At 37.9% G+C, this 23,328-nt stretch overlaps 1 long non-coding RNA gene across 1 annotated transcript in view; it reads right to left on the bottom strand.

Annotated features, from left to right (window-relative positions):
• LOC108178872 (uncharacterized) overlaps window positions 1–23,328 on the bottom strand; it is a 95,531-nt gene that overhangs the window by 35,950 nt on the left and 36,253 nt on the right. Inside the window, exons 2-5 of the long non-coding RNA XR_016233479.1 lie at window positions 20,271–20,318; window positions 18,689–18,737; window positions 14,341–14,398; window positions 8,175–8,326 (exon numbers count right to left, since the gene is read on the bottom strand). This is a non-coding gene — a long non-coding RNA (uncharacterized LOC108178872). The remainder of the gene's footprint in view (window positions 1–8,174; window positions 8,327–14,340; window positions 14,399–18,688; window positions 18,738–20,270; window positions 20,319–23,328) is intronic.

Genomic DNA, 23,328 nt, shown 5'->3' with positions numbered 1-23,328 from the left:
CAAAGATAAGTTCTAATATATGCTTTGAATTCCCTGTGATCTTTTGCTGTGAGCTTTCCTTCCTTGGTTTCCTTCCTTTACCTTCTTTCATATTGATGACCGTGTTTCTGTGTTTCTGTGTGTAACACATCTTTAAGCATCTTTTGCAGGGCTGGACAAGTGGCAACAAATTCTTTCAATTTCTGTTTGCTATGAAAAGTCTTTATTTCACCTTCATTCACAAATGATAGCTTTGCAGGATATAATATTCTGGGCTGGCAGTTGTTCTCTCTTAGTACCTGGGCTATATCTCGCCATTCCCTCCTAGCTTGTAGAGTTTCTGATGAGAAGTCAGCTGTGAGTCTGATTGGAGATCCTCTGAGAGTAATCTGACGTTTCTCTCTTGCACATTTTAGGATCTTTTCTTTATGTTTCACTGTGGTGAGTTTAATTACAACGTGTCGTGGTGAGGATCTCTTTTGGTCGTGTTTATTAGGGGTTCTGTGAGCTTCCTGTACTAGGATTTCTCTGTCCTTCTCCAAACCTGGGAAATTTTCTGCTAATATCTCACTAAAAAGGCCTTCTAATCCTTTCTCCCTCTCCATGCCTTCAGGAACTCCTAGAACCCGAATGTTGGGTTTTTAATAGTATCCTGAAGATTCCCGACAATATGTTTTAGATTTCTAATTTCCTCTTTTTTTCTTTGGTCTGACTGTATCCTTTCCTGTTCTCTGTCTTCTAAGTCCGATATTGTCTCTTCTGCTTCACCCATTCTGTTTGTAAGGCTCTCTATTGTGTTTTTCATTTGATCTATTGAATTCTTCACTTCAGTCACTATCACAGTTTCCTGTTGTACTAGTTGTTTCGTTTCATTTTGATTCCTCCTTAATATTTCATTTTCATGAGAGAGATTTTCTATCTTGTCCATTAAGGATTTCTGTAGTTCAAGAATTTGTTTTTGAGAACTTCTTAATGTTCTTATCAATTTTTTGAGATCTGCTTCTTGCATTTCTTCTATGTCATCATCTTCATAATCTTGAATTGGGGTGTCTTTTTCATTTGAGGGCGTCATGGTGACTTCCTTGTTTTTATTACCTCGGTTTTTGAGTCTGTTATTTGTCATATTGGAGATATTTGGTTTCTTCACTGTGGTGCTTTTTCTTGTTATACTATGACTCTAGATTAAGTGGACTATCTGTTTTTGATGGAGCCTTAGGGCTTGAGATGGGTGTGGCCTGAGAGCTCTGTTTGGTGTGCCAAAGGTGACACTCCCAGGTTAGGCGTGGTAAATCTCTCTCTTTCTCTCTCTTTCTTTTTTTGATTCAAAAAGGAAGTAATTCCGCACAGCTGAACGAAGTTGGAGGTAGTTAGCAGGCAAATGATATACCCACAGGAGCCAGAGATCAGAAGCTCTTTCCCAAGGACCACACAGGGAATCTGTTCGGCCCTCAGAGTGGGCTCAAATTCTCCTTCAGTCTCCCACTGGGTTGCCAAAGTTATGGAATTGTAGCGTCTCTGGAGAGTGCTCACGTGAATTCCGTGAGTTCTCTCCCCCACCGTCTCTTTTTCACAGTCTCAGTTCAGTAGCACCACAAATGTACTAGGTCCTAATCTCCTGTTAATTCGCCCCACCCAGAGTCAGGTTTTTCTGCTAGGCTCAGGGCCGGTGCAGACCTGAGGTCGCTCTGCTTATGACGTATGTCCAAGATGGCGCCTGCTCTTTGTCTTGCTCGCCCTTGAGAGGTGAGCGGAGAGAGAGAAACCCGTGTCCGTACCAGTCACCTTTTTTTTTTTCTCTCTCTCTCTCCCTTCCAGTTAGCCTGGTGAACTACCCCCCCGGGGGTCGTTCCCTCTAGTCTCCTCTCTCCGCTTGCCTGCCGGTGTCTCGGGCTATTGAGGTTCGGCTCACCTCGCGTTCCAGCGCTGGTGTGTTGAGTCTGCTGCTGGTGTCCTGAACTGTGGGCTCCCATGCTCTCCACACAGGTCCACTGTGAATCATGCGTTCCGGAAGAGTTTCTTCTGCTGTTTCCTCCCCTACTCTTCCTTGAACCTGCAGTATCTCCACTTTTATTAAACTATCTCTCCCCGGACTATCAGTGTGCCCCCTTCCTATTCCGCCATCTTGCCTCCTCCCCCCTATTAAAAATCCATTTTGCTTTTTTAATAAAATGATTTTTTAAGTCCCTACAATGTTATCCTATTATACTTCTCTAGATTCCCAAACTAACCCTCATGATTGCCTGTAGTATATCACACTCCTGCCCCTTGCATGACTTTGTCTCATTACTACCCCTCCATCCCCTCTCTTTGTCCCCTCTGCCTTTCAGAGCCCTTGCCTTCCTTCAAGATCAATATCTAAGGTCACTTTATTCATAGAGTTTGCCCTCACTTCAACCCCTCTTTGATTTGAACCATTTCTCTCCAGATTTCTCCTCTGTACTTGGAATCTTCTGCATACTTCTGTTAGTTTTTCAGCTTTTTAGCATGTCTTCTTTTAAATTATCTTTTAGTCTGCTACATTCAAGCAGCCAGGAAGTTTGAGGCCATGTCTTATTTATCTTCACATCCCCAAGATGCAGGTCAGTGAGTTTTTCTAATTGAGTTGAATCTATTTTTCTCACAGCAATGAAAGTTTAAATGAGGAACAGAGGTTTTCTGGCTACCTGTCTTCAAATGGCATTTAGAATCAAAATCGGTCATATATATATATATATATATATATATCACTCCTCTGTCTAGTAACATACACTACAATCCTACTGATCACAAAATTGAAACTAATAGCCAGTCTCAAATACCTTGAAATGGACTGGAGAAAGGTAGAAAACAGTGGACTATGACCTAAAACATATAATACATACATGTGACACAACTAGAAAATCAAGGTAACATGTTTTACCTTCTTAATTTAAAAAAAGCCCACCTCTTTCTATAATTGAAATGAAGTACAACATGTACTATACTTGTAAGATGTATAAGCCCCTAAAAATACCACTGACTATAATACAGAATTTTTCCCATTCTGCCAGAAACTTAGATTCATGTCATAAGAGAAATTGTTGCATTCTTTTACCTGGATGCTTGACTAATTCCAAGCAAAATAATCTATCACATTGCTGAATTATTGCTCCCCACAAAAATTCAGCAGTGAAGAAGATATTTTAGAAGTTCAATTAAGACATTCTAAGAGACCGTCTTAATAAGGACAAATTTTTGCCATAACATGAATAATTTTTTCAGAAAAGTATGGCCAGGAAGCCTCAGGAGATGAGTGAGCCTCTTCTGCAGGATCTAATTGCCTGGTAGCAATCTCATTTTTCCATCACACTTTATTTAACTTTTCTTTACTTATATCACATAAATTAACTCAGCAGCCATGCAGAATAATTTTGCTTCATTTGGATCTAAATTAATGAGCATGATTACAAAGCCATGTGTATAATTTCAATGCAGATACAACTATAATTATTATATTGTATGGGTTAGCATTTCAGCCTTATATTAATGTATTTTGAATACATAACGTATGATGCTTTTGTGATCTTCTGCCTCAACATCTGACTGAAAAATGTCCTCCAGTCAAAAAAATGCTAAAATAAATTATTAAACCCAAGGGAGGGAGAGGAAAATCTGGAATAGAAAAAGAAATGACATAGGGAGAAGGATGCTCCCAGGAACTCATTTCCTCGTATAAATTTTATTTCCAAGTCGCTTCATTAAGTAATGCATTAAGTAGAGAAACAATAGATCATTTTTCCTAGCATTTAAGTGAGTTGTTTTCAGATAGAGAACTCTGAGCATTTGAGCATATGTAAGAAATGAAAACGAGAAATCACAAAAGAACACAGGCACTTACGTCTGCAGTCAATCGTGAGTTTTGCTGGTAAGTATCAGCTTGAGACCATGAATTATTTCTGCCCAGGCCGTCCAGTGCACAGAGCCCTGCTCTGAAAATATTACACTCTTAGGGCAGGCAATTATATGTCTTTAGGATTAATCCCAAACAAGACAATGATTTAGAAATACACACTTTCTCTTTGAAGAGCTTTTAGTATGAAAAGTAATTTTTCCTCCCTACCCTTAGGCCTTCTAACCCCCTTTTTCTCCCCTGCTGGATTAAAGGTAGAAAGCAATGCTTCCACCTGCTAGCACTCACAGACCAATAACTTTAATTTTTGGCACTTACTTACAGGCTGAATAGACCATCCACACCTGCTTTCCCCTTAATTAGCTGGCTATCTAACGGCTGCAGATTGGAGGCTGCCAGCTTCCTTAACTAAGAGAAAGATCATTTTGTTGCTAGTGTAAATAACTGGAATTGGGGAATGGGGGGAAGAAAAGGAATTTTTCTTTTAGAGAAACTAGAAAACATAGCTACAGAAGAAAGAAACATTCAGGTAGAGAAAGGGAGCCAAGAAAAAAATTTTTAAAGCAATATGAAGCCAGAAAAATGAACAGCAGCCCAACTTGGCAATGATAGAATTACTTCTACTTAAGATTATCTGAAATCCCCAGAGTTCCTGACATTTTTCTCCATTTATCACCTGGTATGCCACCCCACATCACCTAGCAGAGGTGAGGAACAGGATCCCCAACACAGCAGAAAGAACATGTTGTTGATATTAGGAACTCCCATAGCGCTGGACTTGACTCTGCTGCTGACCAGTTTCTGAAATTTGAACATGGTATAATTCGGCAGTCTCAGTGTTCTTGCTGGTCAAATGTGGGGTGGACGAAAACAGGCTCTGAATTTCCCTTCAGTTTGAGTATCCTATTCTCTTTTTGCAACAAGAGCCACCCTTAAAACCACCCAGAAGAGGAAAAGGAAACATAATCAAAAATAGAGAGCATTGTAAAAATTGTACCCTTCACACCAGACTAGAAAGTTTGAAATTTCAAACTATGCAAGGTAAATACTAGAGCTTAGTGGAAACCTACATGATCATAAGCTTTAATATTTTATGGGTACAGATAGGAAAAACCAAGGCCAGCAATATTTGACTGATTTGTCTCAACATCATAGAGCATAGTCAAGACTAGAAATCAACTTCAACTGCCTCATCAGACAAATGACCAGTGAAAGAATCTGATGGGTCACCCTTGACCTTAAGCTTGCACAGAATGAAATCACAATGGTTCTAATCAAAAAACAGGTACTGCATGATCAAATGTAAGGTGCTGGTTTCTCTCTCCTTCATAATTTGCACAAGCTTTTCATTTGTGCTCTTTGTGGCCAGTGTAAGCTTCATAGAAATTGAAATCATACCATGCATCTTTCTTGACTATAATGGAATGAGACTGGAAATTAACTTAAGAATCTCTAGAGATGAACGCTATGGCGTAGTAGGTTAAGCCTCCGCGTTTGGCACCAGTATCACATCTGGGCGCCGGTTCATTTTCTGGCTGCCACTCTTCCAATAGAGCTCTTTGCTAATGGCATCCACGTGGGAGACCCAGAAGAAGATCCTGGCTCTGGGCCTTGGATTGGCCCAGCTCCAGCTGGGCGTTGCAGCCATTTGGGGAGTGAACCAGAGAAAAGAATTTTCGGTCTCTTCTTCTCTCTGTCTGTGGCTCTACCTCTCAAATTTAAAAAAAAGGGGGGGGGGGTGAGGGGCAGTGCTGTGGTGCAGCAGGTTAAAGCCCTGGCCTGCAGCACCACCAGGAGACCCGGAAGAAGCTCCTGGATCCTCACTTCAGATTAGTGCAGCACCGGCCATTGCAGCCATTTGGGGAGTGAACCAGCAGATGGAAGACCTCTCTCTCTGTGTGTGTGTGTGTGTGTGTGTGTGTGTGTGTGTCACTGCTTCTCTGTAACTCTACCATTCAAGAAAATAAATACAAAATCTTAAAAAATAAAAATAAAAAAATAAGGAGCTGGCACTGTGGTGCAGCGGGTTGAAGCCCTGACCTGAAGCGCCAGCATCCCATATGAGCACCAGTTCCAATCCCTACTGCTCCTCTTCTGATCCAGCTCTCTGCTATGGCCTGGGAAAGCAGTGGAGGATGGTCCAAGTCCTTGGGCCCCTGCACCCATGTGGGAGACCTGGAAGAAGCTCCTGGCTCCTGCCTTTGGATCAGTGCAGCTGTGACCTTTGTGACCAATTAGGGAGTGAATCAGCAGATGGAAAACCTCTCTCTCTGTCTCTCTCTCTCTCTCTCTCTCTCTCTCTCTCTGTTTCTGTGTGTGTGTGTATGTGTGTGTGTCTGCCTCTCCTCCTCTCTCTGTGCAACTCTGACTTTCAAATAAATAAATAAATCTTTAAAAAATATATAAGACAGGGATTGAATCATTAATAAAACCTGCTGGCAAAATTGGATCTCCACATGCATAAGTATGAAAAAGACCTCTCCCTTTCCTTATAGAAAAATCAACTCAAAATGGATAAAGGATTTAAATCTATGACCTGATATCATCAAATTACTGGAAGAAAACATTAGGGAAACTCTGCAAGACATTGGCATAAGCAAAGACTTCTTTTTTGTAAAGATTTGTTTATTTATTTGAAAGGCAGAGTTATAGAGAGAGGTAGACACAGAGAGAGAGAGGTTTTCCAACTGCTGGTTCACTCCCCAGATGGCCACAACAGCCGGAGCTGCGCTGACCTGAAGCGAGGAGTCAGGAGCTTCTTCTGGGTCTCCCACATGGGTGCAGGGGCCCAAGGACTTAGGCATTTTACAAAAGAGGAAACTCAAATGGCCAGCAGATACATGAAAAAAATGCTCAGGATCAGTAGCCATCAGGGAAATATATATCAAAATCACAGTGAGATTTCACCTCACCCCAGTAAGAATGGCTCTCATACAGAAATAGAATAATAATAAATCCTGGTGAGGATGTGGGGGGAAAGACACCCTAATACACTGTTGGTAGGAATGTAAACTAACACAGCCATTATTGAAGAAAGTATAGAGATTCCTCAGAAAGTTGAATACAGACCTACTATATGATCCAGCCATCCCACTCCTGGGAATTTACCCAAAGGAAATGAAATCAGCATCTGAAAAGAGTTACGTGTACCCCCATGTTTATTGTAGCTCAATACACAATAGCTAAGATATGGAATCATTCTTTAACCAATGACCAGATAAAGAAAATGTGGTGTGTGTGTATATATATATATATACATACACACACACACACACACACACACTATTGAATACTAATCAGCCATAAAGAAAATGAAATCCTGTCATTTGCAACAAAATGGATACAAGTAAAAATCATTATACTTAATGAAATAGGCCAGTCCCAAAAAGACAAATATCACATGTTTTCCCTGATTTGTGGTAATAGAGTACCAAAAACAGAATGTATTGACATTTTTAAATTTGATTATTGTTTACAGCCCTTGTCTCTACTGCTGAGAAACAGTGTTTGTTTTGTTGAATTCTTTACTTACTTAATATTATGATTAAAAAGTAAACTGAAAATATTATAAAAATTAAAAGAAAAATAAGAAAGGAAGGAGGAGGGAGGTTGGGGATAAAGGTAGAGTGGAAAGTGTCACTATGTTCCTAAATCTGTATATATGAAATACATGAATTTGTTTACCTTATATTGAAAAAACTTTGAAGGAAATAATAATGTACTCCCCAAAGTCTCCTCAGGAATAGCACTATGCCAGCATATTGCTATTTTTCACATATAGATATGTTCCTCAATTAATAATGGTGTTACATCCTGATAAACTCATCATAAGTTGAAAATATCTCAAGTTGAAAATGCATTTAGTACACCTGACCTAGTAACATCCTAGACTAGCCTAGCCTAGTCCACCGTAAACATACTCAGAATACTTATAGTTGCTTACAGTTGGGAAAAATTACTACACACAAAGCCAATTAATAATAAAGTATTAAATATTTCATGTAATTTATGTTATAGTGCAAGTGAAAAACAATATAGTTGTACAGGTATACTTCTACACCACCATAGAGTTGTAAATTCCTAAGTCAAACCATTGTGAGCATGGGACTTCTTTATTGCAAGCTGCTGCTAGACCACAGCCCTTTGCTGTTAAATCACATCAACAGCTTCCACTGCTCTCAAGAGAGACATGAAACCTCTCATGGTTTCCCAGATGGCCTTCACCACCTGACTGCTGCTCACTTCTCCAGGTTCATCTGATATTCACCCCCGGCACATTGTATAATTAAATTCAACCCTCCTGCCACAGTTATTGAACACTGCTTACCTCTCCAACTGTTGATTATACTGATGTATTGTACTTGCATTTCAGTCATCCTATTTTTCCACTACTTGATACACTTGGTAAGAGAAGTGATGATTTTCTCCTTCAGTATCGAAAGCCTCATAGTGTTTGATTTACGATAGGTGCCTAAAAAGCTGTCAAATAAATTCACATTAAAGAGCTCAAAAGACCTGAAATTATGATTGTACTAGTGAGCCATATGTGCATAGGTATTTTAAATAACTGACCATTGTCTTTATAAACTTATATAACAATTGTTAAAGCCTTTCTTTTATGCTCATAGACCCACTGACTTTCCCTAGTATTCTTTGAGCATTCTCAAATTTATGAGTTTCACTAACTGAGACACTGGTGCAGAAATAGGATCACTCAATAACTGAAAATTCACTACTGCACTCCAGTCTTGTAGAACTGTCAGTTTGAATTTTACCCAGGTGTCTCTAGAAGAGAGAAATTGGGGTTACATTCTGGAATCTGACTATCTGAGCTGTTCTGACCTATGTTCCAATGGAACCTCCAGCAAGCTGCTTCATTTCACTTTTTATTTCGATCTCCTCATCTGCCAGATAAGGTAGGATTACTGCTTACTTCATACAGCATCTGTACCTCACTCAGCACTCCCTGCTAGCCACTGGAGAACTGAAGTACTTGTAGTTTCTAAAAATCTTACAGCAAAATTTGGCCCAAATAATTTCTCCATCTTTGCTTAACAGCTTATTATGATGATGACTATAATCATTCTCTCTAAGCATTTCATGAATGATGTCTCTTTTGATCCTCACAACTCATGGAGGGAGTTATTATTCTCTATTATAAATTAATACATCAAGAAATGGTGTAATGGCACTGCTGAACACCCAATGTCACAAAAAGTTTTACCTACAAATACCAAGATTCTACTTTATATCCTTTGCCCATCCTACCACCACCTTCCAGAAACAAGTTGCCCTCAACATTTTTCCCTGTCAAGGTGACTCAGGTACCCACACACACAGGCCCTGGATTTATCTTTGCTTTACCTCTCAACCACAACATGCAGCCAATCCTCTTGGGACATAGCTCTTTCTTCCCTCCCATCTTTTTATTCCTACTCCTACCCTCTTAATTCTTGGAGGCTTTAATTTTTAAAAATTTGAAAAAATTAAGTTTATTGAGAAATAGAGCTCTTCCTTCAGATATGAAATTCAAAAAAAAAAAGGGTAATTCACAGTTTCCTCAGCGTCTCCATTTTCTCCCCAAATCTGTTTTTCTTTTTAAAGGAAACTGAACTGAAAGAATTCTCTTGGAATCAACCACCTCACACAGAAAAGGATTCTGAAATAACTCTTCTGATTAAGAAGGCAAATTCTCCACCACACTGATGTCACTTTCCTAGAGACTTATTTGCCAAGAAAGGATACTAATGTGGTGAAAGGAATTAATTTCTCTTCTACAATTTGATTTTTATTGTGCTGATAGTTTTTCTAAGATCAGTTATGCTCTATCAATAAATCTTTTTTTCTCTACAGCTCTTAGCAAGTTTATGAGTATAAAGTTAACTAAAAATAGATCTTTGCAAAAAAAAAATAAGAATGGGAATAAGGGTGGAGGAATAAGTGTAGGAGTATGGTCAGGAGGGAGGGTAGGGTGGGAAGAATCACTATGTTCCTCAATTTGTATATATGAAATGCATGAAGTTTGTATTCCTTAAATAACATTGAAAAAAAGGAATAAACAAATGAAGAGAAAGATGGGTCTCAATTCTCCTTGGGAGTTAGTCTCCATCTGGCTAAGGCAAACAACTAATTAGGTTTTTCTGGATCTTGTGACCTCTTGGACATGACAAAATGAGAAAGGGCATAGCTACATGGCTCATAAACTGAAGAGAAACCTTGGACTAACTTCTGTGAACTCAGAATCTCAGGACAGCTGCAAAACTTGAATAAGGATCATAGCCCAACCGGACTTCCAATCTAATAGGCCAAATTCTGTTTTATTTTCCTGGAAAGTATTTGAGAGTCAGAGCTGTATTTCTGTATCATTCCCTTATATCAGACAATGCACAATTCCCATTGTTTACACTCAACCTATAGTCCTGACTGTGCCCTTTTACTTTGTTCAATGGAAAATAAACTTCAGGTTTTGAAGGATGACTCTCTCACAAAGACCTTCCCATGTATAGCCAGTACCTGTGCTAAGAGAGTAACGTTTCCTTTGGTTATTAATGACCCCTGAATCCTCCCCATTCAAGATTCTGAACACTTTTACAGTTACAACTGTATTTATCCTAACAAGATGTAGTTCTTTGATTCAAGAATAAATTGCAAAAACTTTGAAACCATGGCACGAGTCAAAAACATCTACATGGGCCAATACACATGGAGCAGGGAAGTGGCTGGAGTGAGCAGGGACACAGCAGGGTGAATGGCAGCATCCACTACTTTCTTTTTTACTTTTTTTATTTTTTTGGACAGGCAGAGTGGACAGTGAGAAAGAGAGACAGAGAGAAAGGTCTTCCTTTTCCATTGGTTCACCCCACAATGGCCACTGCGGCCGGTGCGCTGCAGCTGGCGCACCACGCTGATCCAAAGCCAGGAGCCAGGTGCCTCTCCTGGTCTCCCAGCAGCATTCACTTTCTAAAGCAGAAATGGAATAATAGGATGCTCCCATATTCACTAGAATTGAAAGAAAACTTCAGAATTGGCCACGGGACAGTTTCGGCCCCCTCAGTTCTGAAATTTAAAGTGAATGGGAGAGAAGGAACAAAAGTTGGAAGAAAAAAAGTAGATAAAGTTTTATGATTAAGAAGATATTTTAATTATGGTTAGTATGCATTAAGCCTGTGGTTATAGAGTGGATTAAAATTATGTTTTTGAAGAAGTTAAAGAAAAAGAGAAAGAAAGAAAGGAGGGGGAATCGAGAGAGGGATAGTCAGAAGGAAGTATGGGTATCTTCTTAGAATTGTACTTCTGAAATACATGAAATCTGTTCTCTTTATATCAATAAAAATTTTAAAAGGTGATATTTTAATTGGTTTTATGCTAATTATAAAATGGTCATGATGGATATATTAAATTTCTAAGATAATATAATCAGATAATAATTATAAAATGATTATTGACATTACCTAGCCTTTCTGAGTAAACCCATAAGTTAGGAAGTAGAGAAAATCATGCTAATGGAAGAAATGAAGTACCTAACAGAGAGAGAAAGAAAGCAACTAAATGATTGATCTTATGTTGACCTCTCTAAAACATTTCCTTTTCATGAAGTCACTGAGGGAGGAAAATAAATGGGAAAAAGTTTCCCTTATGTAACCTTTAAAGTCACTCATGTTCTGAGTTACTCATCAGAGGTCTATGTGTCTTCTTTTTTTTTTTTAATTTTTATTTTTTGACAGGCAGAGTGGACAGTGAGAGAGAGAGAGACAGAGAGAAAGGTCTTCCTTTGCCGTTGGTTCACCCTCCAATGGCCGCCACGGCCGGCGCACCGCGCTGATCCGATGGCAGGAGCCAGGTACTTTTCCTGGTCTCCCATGGGGTGCAGGGCCCAAGTACTTGGGCCATCCTCCACTGCACTCCCTGGACACAGCAGAGAACTGGCCTGGAAGAGGGGCAACCGGGACAGAATCCGGTGCCCCGACCGGGACTAGAACCTGGTGTGCCAGCGCTGCAAGGCAGAGGATTAGCCTAGTGAGCCACAGCGCTGGCTGGTCTACGTGTCTTCTAATGTTTCATTATCTCCACAGTTCTTTGAAAACTAATTGGCCCATGGGGCTGACACTGTGGCATAGTGGGTAAAACTGCCACCTGCAGTGCCGCATCCCATATGGGCGCCAGTTCTGGACCCAGCTGCTCCAATTCTGATGCAGCTCTCTGCTATGGCCTGGGAAAGCAGAAGATGGCCCAGGAACTTGGGCCCCTGCACCCACGTCGGAGATCCAGAGGAAACTACTGGCTCCTGGCTTCGGACCAGCGGACCCCGGCCCTTGCAGCCAGTTGGGGAGTGAACCAGCAGATGGAAGACCTCTCTCTCTCTCTCTCTCTCTCTGCCTCTCATTCTCTCTCTGTAATTCTGACTTTTGAATAAAAATGAATAAATCTAAAAAAAAAAGAAAGAATGAAAACTAGTTGGCCCAGTTTCGATGGCTGACCCAAACCAGAACAGGTATCTTTCAAAACTTCCCAATATATGCTGTTTCTAAATGCAGACAAGTTCCTTTCATGTTGTAAAAAATGAGAACCAGAAATAGGAAATCTCGGAAACTCAAGACTGAGTCATGCAGAGGATTTGTAAGCCATAGATGGGTAAACCCTTGGGCAACTTCCCTTGACCCAAATCCTGAATGGGTGTTCTCTTCCATGACAGGACAATGAAACTGTCCCATCGCTAACAAATCTAGTGAATATAGGAGCAGCCTATTACCCCATTTTTTGCTTTAGAAAGTGGATGCTGCCACTCACTGTGCTGTGTCTCTGCTCACCCCAATCACATCCCTGCCCCTTGTGTATGGGCATATGTAGGCTACCACACAAACAAGCTACCTAAATCTGGCATCAGTTGCTTTTTCCAAGAAGCAGAATCTACCAGAGCAGACAAAAAGGCAGAAAGAGGAAAAGAAGGAGGTCAGTCTTCAGTTTCAGCCATCTTCCTGCATTATCATCCCAGGCTGGCTCTGTCCCTAGAGAGAGGACCACAGCTCCAGTCAAGCACCCCTGCCCAAATAGTTTTCTCTCTTTGAGGGCTATAGAACATTCTTGTCTCAATTCATGCGGATCATAATCTTTTGTTTCTCTGCAATCTAAACACACTGCTGTAAAATGTGCCTTGGTTAAAATCTATTCATATGGCCCAGTTTCCTTCCCAGACCTTCAGTGACACATATCCTCTATTTCACTACTACTCTAAGAACAAATCAAGATGTAAGTGACACATCTAAAGTCTACTAAAGGAAATCCACATAGCAAGCACAGCATCTTAGCTTAAAGTATCAAACTTGCTTTTCAAATGTAGGATTGTACTGCTTGTGTTTAAAGTAGAAAGAATATTACAATATTTTTCAGCAAATTATAAGTAAATGTCTTTAAAAATAATTCAGTAGGAATAAATTCTAGGGAGCAAATTATAAAATGTTTATCTCAGTAGTGATTTTTGTAATTTCAGAATATGTCCCCCATCTAATAATATATTATTTTAAAATATTTCATGGAGAAACCTAGAGAAAACCATGAAGTTTTCCTTCATTTCTTGTCCATTAGATCCTTTTCTTTTTTACACTTGGCATTTCTAAATATGCAGAGACTTTTTAACTCCATTGCAGAACACTCAACTAAACTGTATTGGGAATAGACTTCTGCCAAAGGTCATCTGAATCCTCCAAGAATTTATAATTCCTCACTCACCTCCCTGAAAAGGAAATATATGAATACCATGACTCAAATAAAATATTAGCTACTTCTAGATAGAAGTGTTCCTCTGACCACAATGCTGGCACAATTCACTAACATTTTAATAGTCCATTTGGTCCTAATCCAAGACTCAGTCCTACACTATTCTTTTTATTTCCTTACATGTTCCATTTCTTCTGAGGAATTGGAATAATGATAGTGACTACTTTGGAGAGAGCAGGAGTTTGAAAACATTGCCTAAGGGATACAAAAGTTGTTTTATTCCATAATTAGGCATTTCTGTCCCAGGAGCATTTTATAGTCATGGTTTGAAATAACAGCCATTATTTTATTACAATTTTCTATTTTTTGCACATAAAAATATTTAGAACATGTTTTTAGCTGAGTTTTATTAGCCATAATGCCAGGAAGTGCCTAGTGTTATGGATGATGGAATTATCTTTGAGGGCTTCCCTTTAGTGTTATTTCTTCCTTGTAGTCTACGCTTTCTCAGTGCTTGCTACTAGAGCTGAAATATAAAGAGGAAATTGAATATTCTATCCATTTGTGGAAGTGACCTATACTTAGGGATAAAGTGATCTTCCCCCATATATCTTTCCACTCCTTTTTCTCTAATGAGCATTAAATTCTCCATGCTACATATTAAGCTACTTAGGCAGTGAGTAATGCTATAGTATTAATAAGAACTAGAAATATAGAGCTGATTCAGCAAGCACAGAAATAACAATTTAAAAGCAATAGGCATTAAATAATGTCCTTACCAAGGAGTTGGATTCAATTTTCTTCATAGGGGATCTATCACAAATCTCTGAGGATGCCCTGGTACATGGAAAAGAGAACACAATGAAGAAATTAAAGAAACAGAAGGGATAGTCTAGTGCATCTAGACAACTCTTACAAACAGGAATAACTCTTTCAATACAAATAAAATTCAGTGCAAAATGGGGTTAACCTTTACAGTATCTGTGAAGTTTCTACTTTAACTCTTCTAGGGGCAGGGCACTAGTTATTACCTTAAACAACATATCACACTGGCACTCTATGAGAATACCATTGCTTATGTAGAAACAAAATCTGATTTCTCTTAATTTCTAGTCCTTGATGCCAGTTCTTCTTTTTGAAGGGAACATAGAAAATCATAATTCTTCTCATGCATTATAACCCTACAATTATTTAGAAAGTAGTTAGCAAATTCTTCACAAATCACCATTTTTTTTTTTGGTTAGGCAGAACCCATCCATCTCCCTTCTGGCAGTATCTAATTTTCCTTTAGTACCACACGTCTTCACTCACACAGCTAGAATGAGCATATGGCATAGAACTGTCAAGAAATACAAATTTCCTGTCCCAATATTTCTAACTGGACATTTAACAAATGTTTAATCAATGAGATATAATTTTACTTTTTAACTGAAAGAATATAGAAAGTTATATTTCCAGGTAAAATATTTATGGCTATATGTATGTATTATAGTGCAACATAATGTTCTGATATATGTATGCATTGTGCAATAATAAATCAAACTAATTAACATATCTATCATCTAACATAGCTATTTTTATTTTAAGCTAAGCATATTTTTAAAAAAAATATATTCTCCTATGGGACAGGTGTTTAGCCTAGCAGCAGAGATACTGGCTGAAACACCCACATCCTATATCAGAAGGTCTAGGTTTAAGTCCCAGCTCCACCTCCTGAATCCAGCTTCCTGGTAATGCACACCCAGGGAGGAAGCAGATGTTGGCTCAAGTACTTGGATCTCTGCCACCCACATGAGAGACAAAATTATATTCCTGGATTCCAACCTCTACAGGAATTTGGGGAGTAAACTAGCAGATAGAAACTCTCTCTAAACAAACAAATAATTAGAAATTTTTAATCTACTATCCTAGCAATCTTCAAATATGCAAAATATTATCATGATATATAGAACCACACTATACAATCGATCTATAGAACTTGTCCTTTCTTCATTCTGAACATCTCCCAGTTCCCCACAAGTCAACCCTCTGCTCTTAAGTTCAATGTTTTTAGAGTTCACATGTAATTGTGGTATTTGTCTTTTCGTGCCTGGCATATTTTAATAACAATAACATTTGCTAGGTTCACCCATGTTCCTGCAAATGTCAAAACTCCCTTTTTTTAAGACTAAATAGCATTCCACTACATATATATTCAACACATTTTCCTTTTTCTTTTTAAAGATTTTATTTATTTACTTGAGAGGTAAAGTTGCAGACAGAGATGAAGAGACAGAGGCAAATGTCTTCCATCCACTGATTCAGTCACCAAATAGCCACAATGGCCAGAGTTGGGCCAATTCAAAGCCAAGAGCCAGGAACTTCCTCTGGGTCTCCCACGCAGGTGCAGGGACCCAAGCAGTTAGACCACCTTCCACTGCTTTCTCAGGCCATAGCAGAGAGCTGGATTGGAAGAGGAGCAGCCAGGACAAGTACCAGTGCCTACATAGGATACTAGCACCATAGGCAGGGCCTTAGCCCACTACGCCACAGCATCAGCCCCAACACATTTTCTGTATCCATTTATCTTGGTTCCATATGCTAGCTATTGTGAATAATGTTGCAATGAACATGGGAGTACACATACCTCTTCAGCAAACTGATTTCATGTCTTCTGTACACATATTCAGAAGGTATTGAGTAATTATATGGTAACTGTATTTTAAATTTTTGAAGAACCCCTCTTTTGTTTTACATAATGGTAGTACTAATTTATATTCCCACCAACAGCATAGAAGTGTTCCCCTTTCATCCTTACCAGTATTATCTTTTATCATTTTTATAAAAAGCCATTAAAACAGGTATGAGGTAATATCTCATTTTGCTTTCACATATTTCTGATGATTAGTGATTTTAAGCATTTTTATACCTGTTGGCCATCTGTATTTTTTTTTTGTCCTTTAAAAAGTGATTGATGATTGATTGAAAAGAAGAATGACAGAGAAAAAGGGACAGAGAAAGAGATCTTCTGTCAGCTGGATCACTCTCTAAATGGCCACAACAGCCAGGGCTGGGTCAGACCAAAATCAGGACCCAAGAGCTCCATCCTGGTCTCTCATATGGGTGGCAAGAGCCCATGTACTTGAGACATCATCTGCTGTTTCCCAGGTACATTAGCAAAAAGCTGGTTTTGAATTCTTGCTTGAGGGTATTTTTAATTTCTTACATATTTTGAATAATGGCCTCTTATCAAATGTATACTTTGTAGACATTTTCTCCCATTCTATATGCTGTCTCTTCTCTCTGCTGATTGTTACTTTTGCTGTTCAGAGATTTTCTGTTTGGTACAATCCCATTTGTCTATTTTTGCTTTAGTTGCCTATATATTCCAGGGTCATATCCAAAGCATCTTTGTTAAAATCAATATCCTGAAACATCTCCCCTAGGTTTTCTTCTAGTGGTTTCACATTTTCAGACCTTACATTTAAGTCCTTAATCCATTTTAGTCAATTTTTGTATATGAGATTCAATTTTATTCTTCCAGTTTTCGAAGACCATTAATTGAAGAGAGTGACCCTTCCCTCATTGTGTATTCTGAGTACTTATGTTGAAAATCAGTTCATTGTAGATGTGTAGATTTATTTCTAAGCACTGTATTCTGTTACATTGGTCCATATGTCAGTTTTTATGCCTGTACCATGCTGTTTTTATTACTACTCCCCTCTGGTGTATTTTGAGATGAGATATTATGCTGTCTCTAGCTCTTTTTCCCTTGCTCAAGACTGCATTGGCTATTCAGGGTTTCTTGAAGCTCCATACAAATTTAATAATTGTTTTTTCTATTTCTGTCAAAAATGTCATTGGAATTTTGATAGAGATTGTATTGAATCTGTAGGTTGTTTTTTGTAGCATGGACATTTTAACAATATTAATTTTTCTAACCCACTAACACAGGGTATCTTTCCATTTATTTGTGTCTTCTTCAATTTCTTCCATTCCCTATTTTATAAGTTTAGTAGTTTCAGTGTCATAGAACTTTCAAATCCTTGGTTACATTTATTCCTGAGATAATTTTATGCCTTTGTAACCGGAATTTTTTTCTTAACTTCTTTTTCAAATAATTCATTGTTAGTATATGTAATTATTACAAAGAATTATTTATATGTTGACTTTGTAGCCTGCAATTTTACTGACTGTTTATTGGATTTGCTTTTTGGTTGAAGTCTTTAGGATTTCTCATACAAAAATTATGTCATCTACCAACAGATATAGTTTGGCTACCTCTTTTCCAATGAAGTTTTCCATAAATCATCTTTTTGCTTGCCTAATTGCTCTAGCTAGGATTTCCAGTAATGATTGAATAGAAGTTGTGAGAGTGGGCATCTTTGTCTTGTTCCTGATCTTAGAGGAAAAGCTTTGATGTTTTCACAACTGAATATAATGTTAGTTGTGGGTTTGTCATATATAGCCTTTATTGTGATGAGATACATTCCTTCTGTTCCTAATTTTATGAGGATTTTTATCATGAAAGGATTTTGAATTTTGTCATGTTTTTTCTTCATCTATTGAGATGATAATATGGTTTTTTTCTTTTTTTTCTTTTTTTTCTTTTTTTTTTTTTTTTTTGACAGGCAGAGTGGACAGTGAGAGAGAGAGAGAGAAAGGTCTTCCTTTGCCGTTGGTTCACCCTCCAATGGCCTGCCGATGGCAGGAGCCAGGAGCCAGGTGCTTTTCCTGGTCTCCCATGGGGTGCAGGGCCCAAGCACCTGGGCCATCCTCCACTGCACACCCTGGCCACAGCAGAGAGCTGGCCTGGAAGAGGGGCAACCGAGACAGAATCCGGCGCCCCAACCAGGACTAGAACCCAGTGTGCCGGCGCCGCAAGGTGGAGGATTAGCCTAGTGAGCCACGGCGCCAGCCGATAATATGGTTTTTGACCTTCATTCTGTTAATGTGGTGTTTCACATTTCATGATTTGCATATGTGGAATGATTCTTGTATCCCAGAGATAAATTCCACTTGATCATGGTGAATGGTTGTTCCAATGTGACAATTCCAGTTGTTTAAATTGAAACCTTAAGAAAGGAAATTTTTTCCATGCTATGGACTGTTAGTTTTAGGATTATATAAGCTCAGAGTTTGACACACCATTTCATGAAGAGGTTTCTTCTAGAAAATGAAGCCAAATAAATCAAAGCTAAAAAATGGAAGAAAAAAATCAAATGATAGGGTTTAAAATCTGGATATATTTGAGTTTTAAATTAAGTCTACTCCTGGCCCCTTCTGTAACATAAATCAATCTATTTCTTTTTCTTAACAGGAGTTATTTCCTACCAAAAAATCTGACTTAATAGAGCTTTTCTGAGTCGTATCCTTTCGAATGGATGATTGTTCCACCAACTATCTTTTAAATAGCGTATCTATCTAGATGTTCACACTGGTAGTGAATCTCAAGTCATCTCTTGACTTGCATCAGTAGAAATGAGTTTCATAAATTGTGTTACCCAGAACTAAACCCAAAATATGTGATCTGAGCAATATGATAAATTTCAACCATTACATGGATACGATAATTCTATCACTGTGGCCAATAGTCCCTAAAAACTAATGTGGATGATTAGTTGGATGTGTCAACTTGGCTAGACTACAATACCCAGTTGTTTGGTCAAATAGATGGTGCCATGAAGGGTAGATTTTGAGTGAAGCTAATTACCATTCATATTGTGGGTGGACCTCCAATCAGAAAAGACTGAGGTCCTCATAAGAGGAAGGAATTCTGCCTCCAGACTCAAGAATGCAACATCAGTTCCTGCCAGAATTCCCATTTTGCCTGATTTCAGATCTCATAACTGCCTGTGCCAGTTCGTGGGCGTGGGTGGAGGGGGGTGGTGGAGGGGGGTGGTGGTGTATGTTACTGTTTTTGTGTTTCTCTGTAAAACTATGAGTGATAAAAATGAAAATACATCACATTCTTTCCTCGTTTGTATTTGTCAGGCAATGGTGATCCTTAGCTCTTCCAACTGCATGAACTATCCCATCTTGGATTTGTTCGTTCATTATTTCAGCTAAACTCATTATACTTTATGTCTTTGTCTACTACAATGATTTCCATTAATTGAGATATTTTTGAAAAATATTCTTTTATCTATCATGTTCATTAAGGTTCTTGGTTTGGAACTTTTACACATTTGATGAGAAAGCTTTGATATCTTTAGCAATTAGAAAATATTCATTAAACTATAGATTATATTGAAACCCTGTTGAACACAACTTGAGACTCCCATCAATCAGCATCTTGTTTTGCTAACTGTTTAACCAGTTGTTAATCCACCTAACAATATAATTACCAAACCTATGTTCTCCGCCGACTTGCCTGTAAGAATATTGTAACAGTTGCCAGTGAATGCTTCCTAGAAATAAAATAGCCTGTGTTCACAGAATTTCTCCCATCTACCTAGTAACCCATGGAAAACTAATTATGTTGACATACATCGTTGTTTATAGGTGCATTCTGACTCTAACTTTCGCTGTTTTCTTTTGTGAAGAGTTTTGTAAATAAATCATCTAGAATTTTACCAGAAGGCCATCAAATTAGTAAGAAAGCTTATATCCTATTACTTTATTTATTTAAAAAATTATATTCCTCAGAGATTAAAAATATTTGGTTATATAATTTCATCTCCAAATTCTTTAAATACTTTGCAAAGTCTTCATCAAAGAATATTCTCACCTTCCTGGGCTTCATGTTACTTCTGTTTCCAGCTTAAATGTGTTTCATCTTGATAGACAAAGACAAAGATAAAACTGGATTAAGTGAAAAGGCAAATAACCAGGAAAAAGTACTATAACAAATAAAATATACAAATAAACCTTATCTCTGTCCTATTAAAAAGTGCATAAAATCTGGTATTTAAACTGCCGGAACTTCAAAAGATAAATGAGCAAAGGACACGAAAAGATAATTCATGAACAAAATAATATACCTTGATCACAAAAGAGAGGAAATTTGTAGCTTTGTAATATTCTAGTAAATACAACTTAACTTTATGATCATAAGGTAAACTGAAAGTAGATCTTTGTAAAAAGTAAGAGTGGGAATGGCAGAGCGAAGAGAGAGAAAGGTTGGAGCATGGGCAGGAGAGAGAGTAGGGTAGGATGCATTACCACATTACTAAGTCTGTATATATGAAATACATGAAACTTGTATAACTTAAATAAAATTTAAAAAACACTTTTAAGCTTTTTCTGTTAAAATACCACTTTTTTAAAAAAAGATATACAACTTTGATGGTGAAGTTATCACCTATAAAACACACATTTTTATGATATATATTTTAATGATATACATCAATAATAGTAATATATACTGTTACTACCCTTACACACACAAAGCTATGTATCAATAATCAAAATACCCCAAGGAAATGCTGGGCTTTATTTAGTATAAATTTTTCAAAATTTATTCTTAGATTTTAATTATTTTTTCATAATACTTGCACATTTTTGAAGAGTGCAATGCAACTTTGCAACACATATACATAGCTTAGGCCAACTATGTTAGGAAACCAGCCTTTCATTCTCCTTGTCTTTATTTGTGTTTGATTTTTATAGTCTATATGTTTATAATTAAGAATAGATACCACCTATATAAAAATGATTACTAATAACTTGCTATAAGCAATTCCAATTTTAATTTTCTTTTTGTTTAAAGAGATGAAATGGAGTAGACATTGTGGTGCACCAGGTTAAGTCACCACTTTGGATTTCCACATCCCATAATAGAATACCCATTTTGAATCATGGCTACTCTGTGCTTCTATCAAGCTTCCTGTTAATGCATCTGGGAAAGTAGCAGAAAGTAACCCAAGTACTTGGGCCTCTGTCACCGAAGTGAGAGACCCAGGTGGAGTTTCTGGCTCCTGGATTCAGCTTGACTTAGCCCTGACTGTTATTGGCATTTGGAGAGTGAACCAGTCCAGGGAATTGAAGATTTCTGCCTGTCTCATCATTTGTTTCATCTGCCTTTCAAATAAATAAATAAATGTTTAAAAGAAAGAGATACATAAATATATAATTCTATGTAATAAGTACTATGTAATAAAAATCAGTAAAACTTGATCTTCTGTATATAAAGATAATTAAAAATGAATCTTAATGAAGAATCGGAGAGGAGAGGGAGTAGGAGATGGGATGGTTTGTGGATAGGAGGGTGGTTATAGGGGAAAAACTGCTAAAATCCAAAAGTTGTACTTTAGAAATTTATATTTATTAAATAAAAGTTTTCTAAAAAATAAAAAAGAGGTCTTAGAATACACCAAAACTTTTATGAGTGTAGTGACTACCAGAGACTGGAAAGCTGAGGAGGGAGCATGATTGATGGGTACAAGGGTGCAACTGGATGAGAGGAATAACTTGTAATGATCTGTAGCACAGTGAAGAAACTGAAAATAATTTTGTTCTCAAAATAGCTAATAGCATTCTGATTATTCCCAACACAAATGATAAATATTTGTGGTGATGTATATGCTAATTACTCTGATCATTACATGTTATATGCATGCATTGAAATACTACAGTGTACTTCTAAGTACGTACAATTGTATGTATCAATTACAAATAAACATACATATATTCTCTTCAAATGATTCTTTTCTTAACTTTTAATTTGATATTTTTTGAATTTCTTATAAAATATATGAATGACTTTAACGATTGAAAAAACAACGATTTTATTTTTTGAAACTACATTGAGCAGTTCTTACTTCTTCCAAACCAATAGATGCTGGGCTTATTTTTAGTAACAGCCATTTACTTAGTCAAGAAAAATCATAAATATGATTTTGGTTTCAGGTATTCTATCCTAAATATGAGAGGAAAAAAGGAAGCAATCATGACATGATCCCTAAGGCATAAGAAGTCTTTCTCCTGAAACTACTCCTCAGAATGCTGAAACTCAACATTCTCAGCCATGAATCAATAACCAACCACAGTTAGCCTAGAACAGGAGCTTCAGCAGGCAACACTGGTTGGTTTTGCCAAGGGTAGGGGGTAGGAGAAGTTAAAGACCATATATTGAACAGCCAGCCTCTTCATTTCAGAAACACATCCCTATGGATTCCTCCCACTGCAGTACATGTCAGTATACCCTTAACAATTCATATTGCTTTTATGAGAAGTATGGTCTCAGGACTGACACCACGCAATGCTAAACAGGAATGAGCAGAGTTACCCTCCCATGAGTTTTACAATCAATTACAGGCATCCTTGAGCCTTCCTCCAGGTATTCACTTATGTGACATGAGACGCTCCCTATTCAAAAATGTGGAAATACAAGGGTGCCTCGAAACAATTCAGGGAAAATGGAATTAAAAATGTTTCTTCAAGTGTAAACATTTTGAAATTGTACATACTCACAGTAGTATGAGGTGAAAAAAAGAACAATTTCTGTAGAAAAAGAAGAGGAAAAGTCTCATCACGATTCCACCATTTGATATTTATTAATAAAACTATGCTGACAGTGAGGAAGCTAGAGCAAAGTTATCACACTTTAAAAATAAAGACAGGGGTGACTTTTTGTCCTGGCAGTTAAGATACTGATTGGGACATCTACATCCCGTATCAGAGTGCCTGGCTCTGCTCCCAATTCCAGCTTGCTGTTAGTGTACACTGTGGGAGGCAGCAGATGATGGCTCAAGTACTGATGTCTCTGTCACCCACATGGGAAACCTGGATGGAGTTCCAGGCTTCTATCTTCAATTGCGCCAAACTTAGCATTTAGAGAGTGACCC

Source organism: Oryctolagus cuniculus, chromosome 5 (assembly GCF_051225735.1).
Source record: "Oryctolagus cuniculus isolate XC-2025 breed Fujian yellow rabbit chromosome 5, ASM5122573v1, whole genome shotgun sequence".
In the NCBI taxonomy this organism is placed as follows: Eukaryota; Metazoa; Chordata; class Mammalia; order Lagomorpha; family Leporidae; genus Oryctolagus; species Oryctolagus cuniculus.
The sequence above is the reverse complement of the archived record's forward strand: the minus strand, read 5'-3'. Positions and strand labels throughout refer to the sequence as shown.